The sequence below is a fragment of the Artibeus jamaicensis genome, unplaced genomic scaffold (assembly GCF_021234435.1).
Source record: "Artibeus jamaicensis isolate MK-2021 breed Jamaican fruit bat unplaced genomic scaffold, CSHL_Jam_final contig_387, whole genome shotgun sequence".
NCBI classification, from domain to species: domain Eukaryota; kingdom Metazoa; phylum Chordata; class Mammalia; order Chiroptera; family Phyllostomidae; genus Artibeus; species Artibeus jamaicensis.
The window spans coordinates 18,376,875-18,397,276 of record NW_026521812.1 but is presented as its reverse complement, the minus strand read 5'-3'; the positions used below and the strand labels follow the sequence as shown (position 1 = coordinate 18,397,276).

Genomic DNA, 20,402 nt, shown 5'->3' with positions numbered 1-20,402 from the left:
GCACCATATCTTATCCCACCCCCTGCTTCCTCCACATTGTCCCTCCTTGTCTTGCATTTAATTTACTTTTCTTGGTTTCATACCTTGTGCTATTACATAGTTCACTTACTTGTGAGTATTATTTATCACCTGCATGTCCCAAAAGAATACCATGTTTCGTTCACTGATGCATCTAAAGTCCTTGAACAGCCTGACACTTAGTGGTTACTAACTACACAATTGTTGAATAAATAAAGAAATGAAGTTTGCAGTGGATTATCATGTATCTGGGTGTGGGTTTGATTCTCAGCTGAAATCACAATTCTATGCATTAAAAACAAACATCAAGCTGGTATAGTTTGTAAAGTTCATATTGGACCTATTGGGGCATTTACTTCCTCTATCACAAAAATCAAATCGATCATTAAATTTGGCGCAATGAAAACACGGTTGTCATGGCAGCTGCTTTTGTGCCCTACTCCTGAAAGAGGAGCAGCTAATGGAAGACTGGAGTGGATTGCCTAAGTGTGAGCACGGAGACAGAACAGCCTGTGGCTGTAAAATACTGGATCTGATCTTATCTATTCAATTTTTACCAACTTGGTGAAACTTGCATCTAGAATTTTCTTATTCAAAGGGTAAGACCAGTATCTTAGTGACCTACACATAATCATGTGTGCTTCTATCATTTTGTTTATATCTATACAGATGATGATTATTAGAATAACAGCAGAAAAAAATGATATTGAGCAATCTAATTTTTCAAACAAAGTAAGGAAATTTTGTCCTACATGCTTGAGGCCTAGTAGAGAAAAAGAAATTAAAGAAAATTTATGTGAACCATAAAAACTGTGCTATTCAGGAAAAAATTGCTACTATAAAGTATAATAGCTTCATTTAAATGTGTTTTCTGAAATAATATATCATAAAGGGCAATGTATTCCATTTGAATCTTTGAATATTTTTATCCCTTTATTTTAGTAAGAGTGTCATGTACTAGCGTACATGACACTTCTTCCCAATTTTAGGTCAGAAAAAAATAGGCTTTTTTTCCCTCATAATTTTTATGCTCTACAAAGTTTCCCATCATAAACCTCTTTGCATCTATTATAAATAGGTATTACATTAGAAAAGCAATTTGACTTGATTCCATTTCACCTGGGAGGCTAAGCAGCTTTGCGTGAGTTAATGGAATGGGACTGTGCTGGACGGATGTGCTAAGCTGGAACTGAAGTTGAAGTTGAAGTTACCTAGTTGTTTCCTACTGAACTTAGGGCTCTGCACAACGAAGGCAGGAAACCTGCTGTGAGGAGGATAGGCAAATTATCATAATCTGCATCTCTAAATTGAACGGGAATTTTTGCTCAGCAGAAACCTCTTGACTGCAAAAACTCTGAAATCATACCCGCCTGTTAAGGATCCCTGTCAGCGAGAGGTGCAGTGTGTTTCTGAGTGAGGTGTCAGGGCTGATGATTCGTCAATCCCATTAATGTTGAGGGCTCCAAAGAATTATTTCCCAAAATAACTTAAATTGCTTTGTGGTTTTTTTAAAAAATTACACGTTCATAATGACAATATATAAAAGCTCAGAAAAATGGTCAAAAGTCATCTGAGCACCTTTCCAGACAACTGTCTCTGTGTGGAGGGCAGCACAGAGAGATGTGCGTGCGATTTTGTACGAATAGGATCATGTGATAAGTGCAATCTTTAAAGGCGTTTGGAAACTTTTAATTCTAAAATGAAACAAGACGGTTTACATGCACACATTTATCTACACACCCAGAGATGTGGCTGAGTTTTTTTATTTCACTGGCCTACAGCCATTACTCTTAGGGGAGATTAAAAACTGATAATGCTTATATGTATATTATAGATTTTAATAAGTGTGTTTTATTCAGCACACACTGCATTACAGTTGTGGATATGGGAAGTGTCAAAGAAAGTATTTAGACCCTGCCATCTAATATGAGTACCCTAAAAAAAATACTACTGGGATGGGGGAATTGAACCTTCACCAATACTTCACATCAAATGAGCTTAATACCTTTATGTATAGTCTACTGGAGGTGCTTTCTTTAAAAAAAAAAAAGAATAAGCTTCTAAGCCTTTTTTGTTGATTAAAAATTATCATTAATTAAGTACTTAATATTTGGTTAATAGGTAGTTTTAATTATCATTAAAATAGAAATTCTTTTGAAAATAAAGACAACAGAAGTGTTTTGCTTTATAACACTGAAGATGACTTTCTAGACTTAGCACAGCATGTGAAATATGGACTATTGGCAACTCCTGGGATGTTTTTAGAAGTTAATTTGTTCAACAAACACCTATGGTAGCTCTTAAAGGTATTATTTCTTCATGATTGTAGGCCTTTATCATGTATAATGCCCATCAAGCATTCACTATAAGGTTCCTCTTGTCTTGGTTAATGCTTTTTGGCCCTAATGTCCATCTTTTATGATATTAAGATTCTATGGTAGCGCCTGCATTCTCAGTTTTACCTCCTTCAGTTTTAGTCACCTACAGTCAGCCTTGGTCCAAAAACATTAGATGGAACATTTAAGAAATAAGCATTTCATGAGTTGTAAATGGGGCCTGTCCTAGGCAGTGTAATGAAATCTTGAGCGGTCCCACTCTCCCTCTGTCCAGCGCATCCACACTGGATGTGCCGCCTGCCCCTAGCCAGCTATCTCAGATGACAGAGGGAGCTCATTCACATCACTTTTATTACAGTAAGTTGTCATTATTGCTCTAGTTTACTATTAATTATAGCTGTTAATATCTTACTGTGCCTGATTAATAAACTTTATTATAAGCATGTGTGAATAGAAATCATTTATATATAGAGGTCAGTACCATCTGTGGTTTTAGGCATCCACTGGGTATTTTTAATGTATCATTCCCAGGTCATGGGGGGCCGCTGTACGTCTTAATTTCTTTAGGTTGCATTTGTCTAGTACACCTTTGCCTACCCTTTCATTTTTAACTTAAAAAAATTAAAGATTTTATTTATTTATTTCTAGAGAGAGGGGAAGGGAAGGAGAAATAGAGGGAGAGAAACATCAATGTGTGGTTGCCTCTTGCATACCCCCTACTGGAGACCTGGCCCAAAACCCAGGCATGTGCCCTGACTGGGAATCAAACCAGTGACCCTGTGGTTTTCAGGTCTCCACTCAGTCTACTGAGCCACACCAGCCAAGGCTCATTTTCAAGTGTTTGAATGACTGTTTTGGGTTTCTGCAATGTGATCCGACCTGAAAATATGTTTTTTAAAGAAACATGTGGATTTATTTATGTTTACTAATATGAAAGAATGAGAGCTATTTTGTCATAGTATTTTAAGTTTTCTGAAAAAGGTTTTGAAACAGCCATTATATGGCTGTTTGCCTTGCTTAATATTTGTATGTAGTTTTTAAGAATATTTAACAGGGTGTGCATTTTCTTTTAATTTCAAAATTATAACTTCATATAATAACCTTGAACTTTATATCTTTGGAATATTTACTCTATCCTTATTATATGTGATAGAAAAATAGGCATATATTTTCCTCTTCCTCCCCCCGCCCCATTCTTTACCACCTAATGTTAGGCAATATGTGACCTTTCTTAGCATCTTTGTTTTCCACTTTTTAAATATACTTATACTTTTATGACTTGATTGAATTGGCTTAAAGGATATCCACTGACTCCTAGATACTGAGAATAAAGCAGCCAGCTAATTTAGTATAGGCACCAACTTCTTTGTTTTGTGTCCACCTACTTTTTTTAGCTGCTTCAATGCTACAGGATATTATACTTTTTACTTATTTATTTTTTAAAAAAATATTTTATTGATTATGCCAGTACAGTTGTCCATTCCCCCCTTCATTCCCCTCCACCCTGCACACCCCCTCCCCCACCATTACCCCCTTTAGTTTATGTCCACGTTTCTCAAGTTCTTTAGATTCTATATTTCCCCTACTTTTCTTGCCCTCCCCCTATCTATTTTCTACCTACCATCTATGCTACTTATTCTCTGTACCTTCTCCCCCCTTCTCCTTCTCCTACTTCCCTGTTGCTAACCCTCCATGAGATCTTCATTTCTATGTTTCCACTCCTGATCTAGCTGTCCTTTTAGTTTGCTTTTGTTTTAGGTGTGGTTGTTAATAACTGTGAGTTTGCTGTCCTTTCACTGTTCATCTTTTTTATCTTCTTTTTCTTAGATAAGTCTCTTTAACATTTCATATAATAAGGGCTTGGTGATGATGAACTCCTTGAATTTGATCTTATCTCAGAAGCACTTTATCTGTCCTTCCATTCTAAATGAAAACTTTGCTGGATAGAGCAATCTTGGTTGTAGGTCCTTGGATTTCATGACTTGGAACACTTCTTTCCAGCCCCTTCTTGCCTGTAAGGTCTCTTTTGAGAAATCCGCTGACAGTCTGATGGGAAGTCCTTTGTAGGTGACTGTCCCCTTATCTCTTGCTGCTTCTAGGATTCTCTCCTTCATTTTAATCTTGGCTAATGTAATGATGATGTGCCTTGGTGTGTTTCTTCTTGGGTCCAACTTCTCTGGGACTATCTGTGCTTCCTGGATTTCCTGGAAGTCTATTTCCTTTGCCAGTTTGGGGACGTTCTCCTTTATTATTTGTTCAAATAAGGTTTCCACTCGTAACTGTTCCTCTTCCCCTTCTGGTACCTCTATAATTTAGATGTTGGAGTGTTTAAAGATGTCCTGGAGGTTCCTAAGCCTCTCCTCATTTTTTCGAATTCTTGTTTCTTCATATTTTTCTATTCGGTCATTTTTTTCTTCCTTCTGGTTCACTCCCTTGATTTGATTTCCATTTTCCTTTCCATCACTATTGGTTTCCTGTGCATTTCCCTTCATTTCAATTAGTTTAGCCTTCATATGTTCCTCTAATTTGTGACTAAAATCAACCAGTTCTGAGAGAATCCTGATCACTAGTGTTTTGAACTGTGCATCTGATAGGTTGGCTATTTCCTGGTCACTTAGAGTTATGGGTTCTGGGGCTTTGAGTTCTTCTTGAGCCATACTGTTTTGGTCTGTTCGCACCTGTTACGTATGAGGAGTGGAGCCTTAAGTGTTCACCAGGGCAGGCCGCCCAGGTTGCTGAGTTGCAACGCTGCATGGCACGGTCAGTCTCACTGCTTGCTCCTTCGCTGTTTTATCTGCTTGAGAATGTGTGACTGCAGTCAGCCTGCTGCCTTGTGCCCTCAGTGGGTCCTCCCGCTGCTACCCTATACCTGGGATCTGCCCATGGCTGCCTGTGTGCCTGGGTCGGGGGATCTTTCCTGCCTGACTCCGCTGTACTGCTGGCTCTGCCCCTCTTACCAGTCTGGCTGAATGGTTTATGTTTTTGGACTTCCATATAGTCCAATTTTTTGTGTTTTGGCTGTGTTTTTTGTTACTAAAACTTTGTTGTCTTTAAACTTGGTTGTGTGAGAAGGTATGGTATTTCCACCTATACCTCCTCCTTGGCAGAAGTCTCAGGATATTATACTTTTATTCTCCATTCTGTCACCTTAATCTACATTTTATTTCAGATTCAGCTTGAGTTAAATACATTCGATGCTCACAGTTACTGGTAGTTCTTTTACGGTACTTTCTACAGTCACCCCTTGGTTTGATGGAGTTTGTCCCTGAATAGTTGTCTCAAGAAGGGCTCATAAAAACATCATTTCCTGAGTTCCTTGAGGTTCAGAATATTTGTCTCAAGCTTTTATACCTTGAAACAAAGTTTGGCTGGTCGTAAAACCCTTTGTGTCTACTTTCTTCCCTGTAATGATGGTGAATTAATGATTTAATTCTTTGTTGGATAGCTCAACTTTTTACTAGGAGGCTTTTTTTTTTAAGTTTTGCCAAAGTTGGTCTCTTGAAAACTTCTAACAGAGCATCCTATATTCTCTTCTATATAAAACCCTCTAAATATTCCTCTTCTGCAGGATAAAAGAAACAAGTCATTGAAGAAAAGTTCTTAAGGTCAAAATAGCTTCAAAGTACCTTTTAGTAGACTTAATAATTTTTTTATTCCGTTAGTTCATGTCATTGCATCTTTCCTGCCCTCCTTGTGCCTTCCTCACAGTACTTGTTTAAAGCAAGTCAGAACTGTGTCAGAGCTGGGAGGGCCCACTGTCATCATCCGGTGCAAAGGCCCTTTTTAGATTGAGGAAACTGATGCCCGGGGAGTGGTAAAGAGATCTTCCCAAGGCCATGCCAGTAACAGGAAGTTGAGTCTGACCTTGAACCCCAGTGAGTCCCAGGCGAGAATTCTTCCTACTTCAATGAGTCCTTCAAAAATATAATGATCTTTTGCATGTGTGTGTGGTGAAAACCTTTAAAATCTACTCTCTTAATTATGTGAGGTGATGAATGTGCTAACTGGTCTTTCTGTGGTAACAATTTTGTAATATATACACATATCAAATCATCACCTTGTATACCTTAAACATACCTAAAGTTATGTCCATTATATTGCACTAAAGCTGGGAAAATACAGTAATCAAAAGTGCTTCATTGCTCTGGAAAGAACTCAGTGTATGCCCTGTTACTTAGCAGAATTTACCTACTGTCTGCTTGATAGGTATTATTTCGTGTGGTTTTTTTTCAAATATTTAGGGAATGACACATGCAGGAAAGCACTCTCAGGGAACTTTCAGTGGTTTTTTTGTTCATTTACATAAATTGTGACTTTCATTTTCTGCTTCTTCAAACTGGGAAACTTCATATAAATACAGAGTTAGTTTTTCTACCCCAAACTCCCTAAACCGTCATTTTGAAATCAAATTACACAGCTTATGCTTAAAACATAAGGGCCAGATTCTATCTTCAAATATACCACCCACTCTCTAACAGCAGAATTTGGCCCTAAAAACCCATTAACAAATATTGTCATTAAACTAAACAGCTAATTACTTTGGATTCAGACAGAATGAACAGAAATCATAGGCCGTCCGCAGCTGGTAGTGATAATGGCGAGACTAACCGTATGTTGCACTGGAGATTTAAAGAACAGACATATTAATACAAATGTAACCAAACATACAAAATTGGCCTCCAAATGGAGATAACTGTTATATTTAGAAAAGTCTTGAAAGCACATTGGTATTATCTAATACAAGAAAGGAAGACTATTTCTAATCAGTGCTTAATATAGAGTGAAACTTAAGAAATTCATTCTGTTGCAATATTCCACAAATGAATTACATCTAAAAATTATTTTGATTTCATAGGAAGCACTACTCTCATGGTTACATCAGTGTAATACTGTAAGATGAAAGGGCTTGCTTTAAGGCTATTTTAAATAGCCCGTAGCAGAGCTATCTGATAGTTCTATAAAAGTGAATTAACCAGATAACTGAATATTTTCCAAGCCCTTAGAAATAGGTTAAAATTATATTAATAATACATATTTTAAAAAAGGTTTTATAGACCCTTAACAATAACAAAAATCAACCATAATTTCATCAATTAAGCATAATTATTAGTAATATTTTAGTATCTACTACTTTAGTTTCTCTCCCTATGCATCATCTGTAACTTTTTAAATAAAAAAGGGGCCATATTCATAATATGGTTTTACAAGTTGTTTTCACTCGGAGCATAGTGAACATTTCCCCACATTAGTAATTACACATTTACTGCATACATTTTAATGACTTCCCAACTTCTGAAATTGAGAATAATAAACACATTTTAATCTTTTAGGATATCTCACAAGTACTATAATACTGTTTTACAATAACACTACATTCCCCAGAGATTCTTACACATTTAAGTCTCCTTTCTTCTTTACTGAATGGTCCCAGATGGGTCTACTCTTCGTAAACTATAACTTACTTTTAGCTCTAATTCCCCTCAATATCCGATGTCCATACAAAGCTGACCCAGCCTGAAATACACCTAAACTTCTTGTTTTCATTTCTTGACTAATGACATGGAAGATTATTTACAGATGACTAAAATAATAATTTAAAATCCAATTACATTTATAAGGACCGAAGGGTTTTTTTCTTCATTTCTTCAACTTCCATCTTGGAAGCAAATTTCTTACTATCTCCCTCTCCTGGGAAATCATTATTGAAAAACACAAAGTTTCTCCTTGTTAGCATGGCATGCCTGACCAGTTCGATGTTTGCTGCTCTCCATGTCAAGCTTTCACATGGAGAGTTTGGAAGAAACATGAGAGCACCAGCCTAGAAGATCTCAGGGGTCCATTTCTGCTCTAAAACTTTATGCTTCTATGCTGCTATAAAGTTTTTGTAATTTATTCTTTTGTTGTATATTTTACTCCCTGAGTGTGAAGGCTGCCTCACTCAGGTTCCCTGAAACCACACTGTGAGTTTTCTTTAGGGAGCTGCAATTTGAGATAAATACACCAATGATCATGAACGTGACTCACTTGAGGAACTAATTCTAGTCTTTCCACCTGCTCCTCTGCAAAGTGAGAAAAATGAAAAAAGAAAAGCAAAAAAGACAGAGCTGAGCAGGAGTTTCTATGTTATGCTTTTCTGAAATTGAGATAATACAGATCTGTACTAACTTCTATCTAATTTGGAGACTTCATTCACTCAAAAGCTTGTGTCCTACACACTTGAGGATTTTACAATCTTGTGTACTATATATTTTAGGGTCTTATCATCTGATATGGCAATATTACTATTGAGAACAATTCTGACACCAAATGCATGTGAAAATTATTATTACAGTTAACTTAATTACACAAATCTCAATTTTGATTACCTGAGGAAGTGCTGCCTCATTATATATGTATATGATTATATTCATGTCTTTGTGTAATACCAGTAGCTAATATGTATACCTAATTGGCACTGTAAGAAAACACTTCTTTTTGATTAAAGGTTTATTTTTACCTTTGGATATTTTATGGACAACACATTCTATAAAATATGAACAAGTACACACAAAGACTGATAGGAAAGAAGAAATGTCCATCAGCTTGAAATACAATCTGAGGAGTTTGATTAAAACCCTTACTTTTTACTGTAAAAACCTTACATATTGTACTTGTAAGGAATCATCACAATTTAAGATTTGAATATGTCTTTACTAATTGCTTCTTTTACTGGAATTATAGAAGCAAACATTTGATAAAGTTAAAACTGCAAATAATAAAAACGAAGTTGCTAAATGAGATATAGAAACCAGAAATACAAAAAAGTGATAATAAATGTACATGCAACCTGTTATAAATATATCATATGACTTATAAATTTTTATTTGTAAAGGAAAGAATAGCTAATGATGTATCAAGCTGATCTGTTCCTTTGGAATCTAAGGCTGAGTTTTAAAAATACAGAGAAAAAAAATCCCCTAAAAAATGTATAAATGCTTAGCCAACCTTGGTAAGAGCTCATTATTTTCATTGTGTAGTTATTTCTGGGAAATAGATCAATAACCATAACATCTGCATAAACTACAACACTACACAGAACAGACAGCCAGCTGAAGTGAGCAGTGATGGGTCTGTCACTCTGGAAGAGAAGTAGGGACACCTGAGAATGAGCTCGAGATACTGAATCTTTAAAAGGAATATTACAGACAATTAAGAATTCAATTAGAAGGGGTCAAAAAGAAAGCACTAATTGACTGCCTCTGTGCTAAAGTCATCCCTTTCTTATCTACTCTTATGACTGAAGGAAACAACATAAAACCCATTTAATATAAGTCATTATTTCTCAAAACCTGGAGACCCACCCATCAGGATCAGTTTGGGATGGGTAACTGCAAAAACAAAGATTGCTGGGCCACGTCCCAGACCTAGTGAATCTCTCTGTGAAATGTGTGCAGGACTCAGCATTTTAAGGGCCTCCTCTTACCCCCATATCACTCTTATACACATTTAAATTTTAGGACCAAAACACTATGTCATACTATTTTCCGTGAAACTGATGATCAGTTATCCAGCTCACCATTGTGCCTGGACTATATATATATACATATAAATGGCACACAACCACTTTTAAACTTTGTATTTTATTTCCCTTTGTGTTGTGAAACTGTACATAGCTAGCTATTATATTCTATCACTGCTTTGACTTTTATATTATTAAAATATATTAAATATTCACTTTTGATGTCACTAAGAGTCACACAAAAACGTGAGTTATGTTACTTCCAAACTTCACTTACCTCCAAATCCTTATGCTTATTCAGAAAGGTCAGAACATATACGAGGGAAATTTTCAAGAAGAATATGTGAAGTGGATTCTCTGTTTAATTTCCAAGTGTTCCAAGACTGGACAAGGAGACTCCTTAGGTGGACACCAAAAACACCGCTGAGCAGGGAAGACGACCCTGAAGTCTCTGGGTACTTGATTATATCTGAACAGAACAGGAAAACAAGTAATTGGTTACCTGAAATTCACAGAGAATTGTTATGGAGGAGGTTATTTTCAGCAAACGAGCAGTGTTACTAAATTTAAAGTTGGCCTGATTTGCTGCTCCCTGACTTAGCAGTTGTCATTTAAAATTTCATGTCGTCGTGCAGTCAGAATTGCATGATGCTGCTGCCTGCAGAGGCTTCTGGTTGGACTCATGCTGCTTTAATTGACTATTTTTTCCAAACATTGCATCAAGCGGTACAATTACTAATTTTATTTCTGATGTGCAGGTGCTACATTTTGGTGCTGAATTTCTTTCTAAGTCAAGGTTGATGAGGTCTCTTGGAAATATATCCTTACGTGAGACTCTATCACACCCTGTAAAAGATAAAATACAATACTTTTACTAAATCCCCATGGAGTCATTTGCTACTTTTGCTGTATTTTCTTTCACATGAGTAATACTTGCCAAGATAATCAGACATAAGTAAAAATATTATCCTTTCTAGGTAATATGCCTTCCCTACTCAGAGAAACCAAGGTTCTAACATCTTTACTGAAAAAGTTAACCAGACATTATTAATGACGAGTGGAAAAAGAATAAAACATCTATTTGTAAAATTTGTATTCAGTGATGTAAATATTTTCCTAAATGGTTGAGAAATCAACATATACAGGTAAACACACAGACATGAAAGGAGTATCATGCACATACATGCTCCGAGTATGAGGGAGGGCCCCCCCAATAACCTGGAATTTATGTATAAAAACTATATTTATTCCTACATGTTTAAAGTTCAGTCACTTTCAAAGCACTCTCTGCACTCTCCATTTGATACAATATACATATCAAGACGTTTTCCACTGCTGAAAACAGTTTTTGAACTTGCCAATTTTGATGCCTCTTAGTGCTTCTGCCATCTTTTGTTTCACCTCTTCCACATTGGAAAAATGTTTCCCTTTGAGGAATTCTTTTATCCAGGAAAACAAAAGTTGCTTATGCAAGACATAGAGTGAATAGGGAGGGTGGGGTGTGGGGGTCATGCTGTTTTTGGTAAAAAACTGCTCAACATTCAGCGTGATGTGAACAGGTGGGCTTGTAAATTACTCATGAAATGGGCAAACACATTGAAAGAGTCTTCAAAAAAATTCACTGAAGCCAAACTCCGCCATTCACAACAATGCCAGCTGATGAACTGATACAGACAGATTCCTAGAACACACACCTAGCAGGGGAAGTCTGTACGAAGAGGGGCCTGCCCTCCATTAGATAATTTCGGTGTTGGGGCATCCCCCTCCATACACAGTAAAACAGTAGGTTTTTATGGAAGACGACTCCTTGGCCACTTAAAAACCTTTCTTAACTTTCTTCTTGTTTGATGTGTCTCACAAATAGAAGGTAGGAAATTGAATGTTTACTCTCCCAGTGTTCCTTCTTGTAGTTTATGGGCCAGAATGAGGTCACATGACTCTGGATAAGAAATTCAAGTATTTTCTTTATTAATAAAGGGAGAAATTCCTGTTCCTCTTCTCCCTTCCACACAATTCCTTGCCCTGAATGAGGATGTGATACATGGAAGTAGAGCAGTCATCTTGTGAACATGATATAAGCATAAAGTTCAGAAAGACACCAAGGTATAGGCCCCTGTTATTGATGAACAGCTGAACCAACACGACTGCTTCTTCAGGAGTTGTTTAAAACATTGAGCTTTCTGCTGCTTGTTAACAGAATCATTGCAGGTTGATGAAGTGTTCAAAAACCATTTGTAAGTTTTGCTGCAATGGTTCTAGTGATATCTGTGTTTTCACATTGCAATGTAAATCTGCAAGTTCTCATTCTGGGGGCTCAAGGGCAGCCTTCATTGTGAAAGAGGTTGGAACTTGCCTTCTTTGGACTTCTAGGAAAGCTGTGCTTTTGGGAGAGAATGGGTCACAGGATGGCGGCAAATAATTAGAACAAAATGAAATGGAAAGGCAAGTTCAGAGCTAGGTTTAGAAGAAGAGGGTCCAGAATTAATGGTGAAAGAAAGGCTCTCATCTTTGCCTCCATGCCAAAACTATCACATTAGTCAAAATCTCAGTGGAAGAGTTTGAAGCTCCACTCCCACGTTCATTCTTATTTTCTAAGTCCTGTGGATTTTCTGCAAAATACCATTCAAGTCCATCATTTCATTACCATCTTCCTTTAATCAACATTCCTTATTTAATCATAGTCTGGGCTTTCACTATCTTCTAGACTATTGCTAGAGACTCTTCAACAAATTTTTCTTTTTCTTTTTTCTTAAGCATTACAGTATATATTATTGTTAATACTCAACTTCCTAAGATATTTCTTTGAATCCTTCTTCTGCTCAAAATAAAAGATCTCCCTTTGGTCCATTGGAATAAATCTAAGGTCCTTAACTCCCTATAATATAGGCATTTAAGACTCCCTATAATATAGATTCTTCCAGATTTCCCCTCTCCCTTCCGAACACTCTAGGTGGTTTGGTGGAAGGATTTATCTCCACACCAGAGGTGCACTGTGAAATATTTAGAGTAATCTGTGTATCTCAGTTTTTACCTAGAATGTTAGGGATGAGCACTAGATCAAAGATCTCCATTGTGGTTTTTTTGTTGACCTATTATGTAAACAAGGCAAAAAAAGCCCCTTTCTTTCTGAAAATGGCAATATGAACATGTAGCCTCAAGAACTGCTGGCAACCTGCCAAAATTTATATCAACATCAAAGAAATAGCTGAGAAATAGAGAAAGAGAAACTGGGTTCTGAGCATGTTGTTTCACCACTAGACAGAGCTTTTGCAGGTGGAATACCCTGAACTTTTCCATTGCGTGAATTTATACTTTTTTTTGGTTTAAGCCAGTTTGGGTTGGTAACTCTGTTACTTGCAACCAAAAATATATTTGTAATTTATTTACTTATATTTTAATTGTGCAACTGCCATTTCATTCACTTCTACTTCTCTTTGTTCTTACCTGTAGTCTACCTTTTTTCATGATCTGGCCCTCCTCTCCATGACATGTTTTCAGATGTTTCTAACTCACAGTGAGAGAAATGTAACCTATTTCGCATTGTACAAGAGAGCTCACCAAGGTCTATGATACTCTCATTTGATGATGACCCTTAAGTATTATCTTTAGGTTAACTTTTTCTTCTCTTATTTCAGACTGTTGTTTTTAACAAAATAGTTAATGTCTTAACTTGGATGTCTTGGAGTCTCCTCCAGCTGAATTTGTCTGTATTGGACACACAAAAACCTAGTTCTCAAACACAGCTCTCCACCAGCATTCCCTGTGTTTGTAAACAGCACAGCAACATCAGCCCTTGGTTGGATGAACCAATAAAGGTCTTCAACCTTTTAAAAAGGATTCAGGTTCTTATTTTTCCTCTCAACCTTAGTATCTGATCACGAGATCCTTTTGATTTTGTTTCCTAAATACTTTTCAAATCTGTCTACTTTGTTCCTTTTCTTTTTCTATCCTCCTTTTCTCTCTTCTCCTCCACACCGTCACCACTACCGTCACCACCACCTGCACCTTTAATACCTTGCCTGTTGCCTGGAATACTGCATGACTTATTCTTTTTTGCCTCCTCTCTCACATTTTGTTTTCATCCAATATATTCTCCTGATGGCATTTAAAGTGGTGTTTGAAAAATACACAACTGATCATGTCAGTCCCTTGTTTCAAAACCTTCAACATCTTCCCATTTGTCTTAGAATTAAGATCAAGGATTTATACCATTAAATCCCTACCTAGCTTTCCAACCTCACCTTTCTAGAATACAGTGACCACTTCTGTTCTTAAATATCCCCACTTTTTTAAATACCCGGAATTCAGCAGAGTGTTGAATTGACTGGGCTGCCGTGGCCAGATGATGTTTTCCAAGTTGGAGCATGATAGAATTATGACTGAAGGAATCTAGAGGGAAGAAAGGCCAGGAAATGGAAGAGCAGACAGTGCAGATTTTGTGCCTGAATAAAATTGTCGAGCAGGCTTAACCTCCATTTACTTAAAAACGAGTTGAAATTTGTCTAAGATGTATTTATATGAGAGGTAATTGAATTTGGGTTTCTATAGACCTGTTGTTCTGTTATAAATATCCCCTAGTTTTCCAGGGTCTTTAATTAGTTAGGAAATTTTTTAAATTATTAAAGATAAATAAAAGGAAAGGAGCAAAATGAAGAAAAAAGGAACCCTGCCCCAAGAATGCACTTCAAGAATGAGTATAAATTGGTGTTTTAAAAATCAGAGAGCAGGCTATTTTACAATTAGGGTTTTAAAAGATATTTTAGGCAACTAGTTATTTGTGAGTCAATATTCAGTCGCCTTCCAAGCAAAATAAGAAATCCCACCAGGGTATAGGCATTATTTCTCTTTTCCCCTGTTACTTAAACTCTAAGGGATAGGCAGAAGCGGAGCTGTTTATTTTGATCCAGATAAAAGTATAGGATGATGGTAGGACAGATTCTTATGCTCTACCTCTTTCTTCATGCTTCTTTTCTGTACAAGGGGAAAAGTGATGTTCAGGTATATGATATTTTACTTGCTATTTTTTGTCATTTTGTTTGTTAATTTTTGAATCTGCTGCAACATGTATTTGTCTTTTAAGAAAAAAACTGTGGCTTTTTAAAATTAAAATTAAAATTTATATTTTAAAGATTTTTATATATTTTTTAGACAGAGGGGAAGGGAGGGAGAAAGAGAGGGAGAGAAACATCAGTGTGTGGTTGCCTCTCATGTGCTCCACACCAGGCAACCTGGCTTGCAACCCAGGCATGTGCAGTGGGAATCAAATTGGTGACCCATTGGTTCACAGGCTGGTGCTCAATCCACTGAGCCATGTCAGCCAGGGCTGTGTTTGTCCTTTTGCATGAAAATGGACAAGTGCTATAATTATTAGAACAATTCTTTTGTACTTATTTAAAATTAATTATTTTATTAAGAGTATGAGCCTGCCAATGGATGGCATAGACATTCTAGAACACTAGCAGTGAAGATTTTTAAAAAGTGGAGTAAAGGTGTTATGAATGTCAAGACAAAAGAATGTGCGATTGCCTATTCATGTATCCTTTATGTAGACTTTCCTCTCAATAGTGCATAAAAATGTAAAGTTTTATTTATCTCCCTGTAGTGGACAGATTTAGAATAACCTACAATAGGATCTATTAATAAAAAGTAAAATTCTGCCTTATAATTTTTAAAACAAGGAAATGAGAAATAATGATCTATGATGAGAATGAAACAAGTAAAAGCTACTCATAAAACATCCATGATTATCCCTAGATGATAAGGCCTCCAATGATTTTATCAATCAAAGGGTGACTGAAGACTTTGGAGATTCCCAATACATACTCCATTAAGGAAATCTGGAAGCAATCTCATTACAAGGAGATAGGCCTGGAATGAGATTAGAGAAGCTGAAATTGTATTATAATGGGGTAGATAGCAAGGTGAGAGCAGTAGCTAAAAATTTTTTTTTCATATTTAAGAGGATCCATCTCCCACTTAATAATCCTTACACAGAACCCTAGAGTTTTGTGGAATGAGGTTTGACCATCACCGGCTTTGAGAATAAAGAGAAAATCAAAAGTTGTCAGTGTTGACCGGACTATTTCATCCTCCTGGTATCTGGAGGATCACTTATTCAGAAGATTCCCCAGCCTTCCCTTGGTCTGGACAGTACTCTCTCCCTCACAGCCACCCATGCTGATTGGTCAGCTCCCTCAGAGACGCCAAATCAAATAGACATCCTGGGTACAGGACACAAGGAAACCAACATTTTTGTACACAGGGGTAGAGTGATCCCATTTATGAATTGGCAGCCTAGTTGAGGTACTTCAGCCCCAATGAGTCAAACCTACAAATGAGATTGCCTCCTAGACTCAAACTGTTAAGCTTACAATGTGGAATTTCATACTCTGCATAGTGGTAAATCCCATAAGGACATTATGTTGTTCATTATAGTCAGCCATCTGCCCTGTTTTTTCTAATACACTGATCTTCATTACTTTGTAGTTTTGCTATGGGCATGATTTTTCAGGTCTTTACAAAAACTGATCATTAAAACACATGAATTTCTCTATTCTTTGCACTATGGTGACAATTAGTACAAATCACACACAATTTACATAAGATAACACTCTCTTACAGACACAGATACTCAGTTCAACAGTCTAATTATGCAAATAAGTCCTTATTGGAGACCTGTAATAGGTTGAAAAAAATGTGTAAATGTATGTAGTTTTATTCATAATTCATAGAATATCTTTGCACTTATGAGTTTTTTCTTAAATGTTTATTTCCAACTAATTTAAACTGTATTTGTTTATTTTCTTTTGATTAATACAAGTTGAAGGTAGGGACTATACTTTCAACATTCCTCTGCCTATAGTAGAATGTTTGGCTTACAGGGATGTTTAATGCATGATGATAATCATTACCTACAAAATTTTGTGTGAGTGCAAAAGAGAAAAATATTTCTAGCCTTTATCTGCTATCATTTTCATTTATCCCTGGCACTGGCAGGAGAGAAGATTTGCATTACTTCTGAGCAGAGGCATGATACATTTAGATATGCTTTTCCATCTCTCTACAAGATAAAATATATGCCATATAACAATTGGTACTGCAATTTTAAACTGAATTGAAATATTTTAGACTTTGATAGGTTCAACAGATATACACATACAGAAAAGATAGATGTCAAAGAACAAGAAAATGTTTGACTATCTCTGTCTTCCACACTGTTAACCGTGGGCCCACGTTATCAGGGTTGTTTTCTCAGAGTGTTTCTCAGGAAATGAGTTACGTATACTTGATATGATGACTTTAATAACGGGTCTACCTATGCTGAAATGTTTTGAGATATCTTCTTGATTTATGTAGAATGACAAGTTATAAATGTTTCAAAAACTCTTTACAACAATCAAAAACTAAGTATTTTTGGTGAAAGGCAAGGTCAACTATCCTGAGAAATGTGGGAAATTCATGCTTAATTTTTATTACTGCATAGCATCATGTTTATTTTTTCTCAAGCCTATGTGACAGAAAAATGTACGAAGTATGATTCCTTCTATTAACATTATCAAGGAAAAGTTCAAGTCTAAACAAAACAAAAGCTATTAGTACTGGATTGTTATGGAAATCGTTCTGATCTGAGGCAAGGTAAAGTGGTTTCTAATCCAGGCTTTATTTATTTATTTAACAATTTTTATTTATTTGCTTTGAGAGAGAGAGAAAGGGAGAGAAAAAGATGTAGAGAAATATCAGTTGGTTGCCTCTTGCACACCCCCAACAGGGGACTTGACTGACAACCCAAGCATATGCCTTGACAGGGAATCGAACCAGTGACTTTCAGGTCACAAGTAGGAGCTCAATCCACTGAGCCACACCAGCCAGGGCTAGTCCAGGCTTTATAATGGCCTGAGATAAATAATTTCTCCCCAAATGGTTTTTAGTTTGGTATCCATATGAAAAGAGGTCAGACCAAATCAGGAGTTGTTCAACCTTGGCTGCACTTTAGAGCATACCTGGGTTTAAAAACTGCCCAAGGCCAGGTCCCACCTTCAAAGATACTGGTTCAATTAGTGTGGGGCGGGAAAATGGAGCCTCGGAAGTTGCTCAGGTATGGAAATACGCAACTGGAGTTGAGAATCACTGACTATATGTATGTCCTCTAAGCATCTTTAGTGTCTACGAATGTGTGATTCTGGAATTTCTGCGAAAAGTCCCCATTATTCTCTCTCTGTATCTGTATGTCTCTCTCTCTTACACACACATGCACACGCACACACACATGATATTTGTTTATTAATCTGAGCTCTCATTCTAGTCTGATGGTAGTGTCTACATTAACAAAGTCCAGATTTTTTAACTAACATAACAATGACATCTTTCTCACCAACATTTAATAAAAATGTTACTTGGTGCTTATTTACATATAGAAATTTAGAATTATAAGCCTTTTACAAGTCCTCTACTTTCAATGTCTTTAAGCAACTGCAATATAATAATCATGATAGTGGAAATAAAGTTCACTGCTACAGAAATGTTGAAGGTTGGCCAAATTATAAAAAAGACATATCTATTTCATTGAAGAAGATACTTCACGATTATTTATTGAATGAGTGAAATTCTTCTATATCTAAATGTAGACCTTGTTTTTATCTGATGTTTGGAAAAGATCTTTCCTAGGCCATCACCATGGCCTGTGCTTTGCTAAAGGAAGACTCGGAATGTCTCTAACACTAATATTGGAACTGAGATAGGGTTTCTTTGGGAGGGAGGGATGCATAGCATAATTAATAAGCATGGTAAGATTAGGCCTCCATCTCCTCTCTTTGGTACTTCTCTGGTCAGGCCACAGGTAAGAGGCAGAAGTTAGGGTTTGAAACCAGGAGGTGAGTAGAGTGGCCTTCTTTTGCCACCTATATTTAGCTCTGGCCTCTGTTTCTGCAGTTGGTGGGGCTTCTGATCTTTGAGACACAGTGGCAGGGGCAGAGTGCTAATGGTTGTTTCTGAAAGCCCTTTTTAGTTTGAAGGGGCTTTCTATCCAGAGAAACATAAACCTACAGTCACTGAAATTTGTTTAACTAGATAACATTCATTCATTTATTTATCCAATGAATATCTATGGTGTGCTTTCTTTGTTTTAAGCCATGGGAACATGAAGATTCTTAGATAATTTGCAACCCACATAGCTCATTCATTGACTTCAACCTAAACTATTTTAATTGTTGGCTTTTACACATACACACACACACATTATTATTATCTATTCCACCAGCAACTTTTTATTCTTTCCCGAGTGACCTTAAGAGTGGTTCAGCGGATCCTGTTTCTTTTCACAGGACCATTCTTTGTGCCTGAGTTAATGACGATGTTTCTGGTGCCAACCTCCCTAACTTCCCTTTAACGAAACCCCCTGCACACTTCCTGACCTAGGGGAGGGCAGACTTTTGATTTCATGATGTGCATCCTATTATAGTTGCCTTTCTTTCATTCATAAATCACTAATTTGCCTGCTTTACTATTGCTTGATTCTTTTCCATTTGTTTTAAATCCCCACCTAAAAATATCTCAGTGAAAGAAAATGACCCAAAATATTTCAATGTTAAAAGCAAGAATGTCAGATATGGGGATGGGGAGAACAGCTATCATGTAGATATTCACTGGCGGTGAAAACTATTGGTTGGGATGATTGAAGTGATCATTTATCACTAAACACAAGACCGATGTAGCTGTTCTGATGTAAATCCTTCATTAAACAAAGCTGGGGTAGAGGCACCAAACTATTTTTGTAATTCAAAGTGTAAAAAGCCCACCATGCAATCTGGATTCTCTTCTCTATGTAATTATAGTCATTTCCTAAAGTGTCTAGTATGAAAACACACAGCATAAGTGTGGTTTTTAGTACTATCATGTAAAAACAGCATCACAGAGCTCAGAGCACCATTTTCTGTACTTTACCACCCCACACGCCCTAACCTGTGCTGTTGGGCAGAGAGCGATGAAAGTCAGGGGACTCTGGGTTCCCTGACAGTGTCATTCCAGGTGACATCACTAGGACCTGCCGTGTTGCCAGAGGAACAAGGAAGCTTGAGGGCCTTTGTTCAAAGTGTTTTTGATATCAATGGATTACACAATCAAAGCAATGAATCACTGCTGAGAATGCAATAACCGGAACAGGATTAAAAACCAGGGAAGAAATCACAAGGTGATTCATAGTATTTGAAAGAAACTGCTTTCAGTTCTTTAAGCTATGCCTATATATTTAAAGAAATACCAGATTCTTTTAGACTACAAAGAAAATACCTCTTTATTCCTGCCAGGACCCTTTATCTGCAGCTTCAAAAGACAATAATTGCTTTTCTAAAAATTACCCACTTTGATAAACCTTGTTTGGACAGTTTAGCAGGGAAAAGTCAAAACAGTCTTTTAGGCATTTATAACCTTAATCAGGTCAAGAGTAGATAAACACCATTAATGTTTCCTTCCCCACCCTCCTCATTTTCTTCATTCTCTGCTTTTGTTACTCCTTCTATTACTTCTAAAATAATATTCTCCTTTTAATCTACTTT

At 36.7% G+C, this 20,402-nt stretch overlaps 1 protein-coding gene across 2 annotated transcripts in view; it reads right to left on the bottom strand.

Annotated features, from left to right (window-relative positions):
• Positions 1 to 20,402, bottom strand: part of HS3ST5 (heparan sulfate-glucosamine 3-sulfotransferase 5) — a 263,353-nt gene that overhangs the window by 148,447 nt on the left and 94,504 nt on the right. For both annotated transcript variants that reach the window (XM_053664866.1, XM_053664867.1), the window contains exon 2: positions 10,130 to 10,321. The gene's annotated coding sequence lies outside the window, so the exon portion shown is untranslated. The remainder of the gene's footprint in view (positions 1 to 10,129; positions 10,322 to 20,402) is intronic.